Source organism: Ursus maritimus, unplaced genomic scaffold, assembly GCF_017311325.1.
Source record: "Ursus maritimus isolate PB19 unplaced genomic scaffold, ASM1731132v1 scaffold_4, whole genome shotgun sequence".
In the NCBI taxonomy this organism is placed as follows: domain Eukaryota; kingdom Metazoa; phylum Chordata; class Mammalia; order Carnivora; family Ursidae; genus Ursus; species Ursus maritimus.
This window is the reverse complement of record NW_024426552.1, coordinates 94,182,066-94,183,993: the sequence shown is the minus strand read 5'-3', so window position 1 is coordinate 94,183,993 and position 1,928 is coordinate 94,182,066.

The window sequence follows — 1,928 nt, the reverse complement described above, 5'->3', positions numbered from 1 at the left end:
ATTCAAAGAGATTAAGTACATGAGCTGCTATACCTGTAATAAATATGAATTTCTTTTTCACATTATCATTTCATTTTTGATGTCTACTGTCAGTAATATGTGTAGCATCTACAGAGTTTTGTAACATGTAATACAATATTGATGTAGTTGCTGACAGACAGCTTATCTTGTAAACAGGCAACGTAAACTTACAGTGTCGATAAATATAGTACAGTAGTGTAAATGTATTTTTCTTCCTTATGATTTTCCTGATAATGTTTTCTTTTCTCTAGCTTACTTTTGTAATAACACAGCATATAATACATCTAACATGCAAAATCTATGTTAATTGATTGTTATCAGTAAGGCTTCTGGTCAACAGCAGGCTATTAGCAGTTTTTTGGTGAGTCGCAATATAAAAACACAGATTTTCAATCGTGCAGGGCTCAGGGTCCTCAGTGTTTGCCTTGTTCAAGGGTCAACTGTAATTTCATCTTTTGCACATTCATTCAACAAATGTGTATGATCGTACCTCCTCTGGGAGAGGCATTGTTCAGGCAGGGAAGGTGGGGCAGTGAAGAGGATAGAAAAGGCCCACGCTGCAGTGGGAAAAGAAAAAAAAATTAAATAAACAGACTTTTAAAAATAAGACAATTTTAAATAGTGATGAGCACTATAAAGAATATACAATACTGTATTGAAATAGAGAATTGCTTTTGGGGAGAGGAAAAGTCTCTGCTCTAAATAGGATATGGAGTGAAGGCTCCCCTCTGTCACTTACTCAGCAAGGTATTTAACTTCTCTTATACTCAACCTTCTTGCCTGTGAGTAGCCAGTGTCTTTCTATTGGCTATTGGGTTGAGCTTTGACATGCATCATCTCATTTACTTCTCATCAGTACTCACACTATAGGAATGAGAAAACTGAAGCATAAAAATTATTAATTTGCCTAAGATCTTAACTAATGAATGGTGGATTTAGAATCCAACCCAAGTTTATGGTCTCCAGCCCATAGCTACACTGCCTCCCGAAAGAATGATGCAGCCAACCTTGATGGGTTCCAATAAGAATTAAATGAGAACACACACGCAAATCACCAAGTATGATAACCTCCCTATCTTAGGCACTCAACCAGATGCTTGTAATGTATAAAACACTGAGGGCTTGGGAGACACAATCTGAAATTGCAGTGGAGTTTATTGACGAGATAAAGCTCAATATTTTCTGAGGTGTGTTTTGTAATTTACATAGCATATTTCATGTATTATCATAAGTATCCATGGTCTATCATGTTTCTTACAGTTAATGGGAAGTCAGGACATTATGATGTCATATTGGGAGATTGGGTGGCATGTTATAACATGAGGAGAGTAAACCAAGCATGGTTCCCTATAACGCAATTATTATTTTTTTCCATCATTGGCTCTTGCTCCTGCTTCTCAGGATATTTCCACACTACAATAAAGGACAGAGCAGTAAACACAATTTCGCTTAACAGAGAAAAACCTCCCAATGTCTGCAACATGCCAAGCTTAATTTCCGTGATGTCCTATTACTCTCCAGCCCAAATCATCCCATGTATTATCTTTTATCATTTGAAGTCGATCACTTTCACATCTGGCTAGGCAAAAGATTAAAAATCAGCCAGCCCTCCTGAATCTTCTCTCGCGTGATTACTGCAATGGGAAGTTTACTGACTTTGGTTCAGCAATGGTAGCTCCCACTGGGACTAGTCTTCGCTGCTATTTAACTTGTCTGTCAACCCTGGAAGAATATTTTAGGTGGCATGGGCAGCGGGATGATGGGATGACAAACCCTTGTGTCGAGGGCTGACTCAATAGATCGCAACGAGGGAGCTGCTCTGCTATGTAAGAAACCCCGACCCAGAAGCAGGTCGTCTACGAATGGTTTAGCACCAGGTTCCCCACGAACGTGCATTGCATGACGGG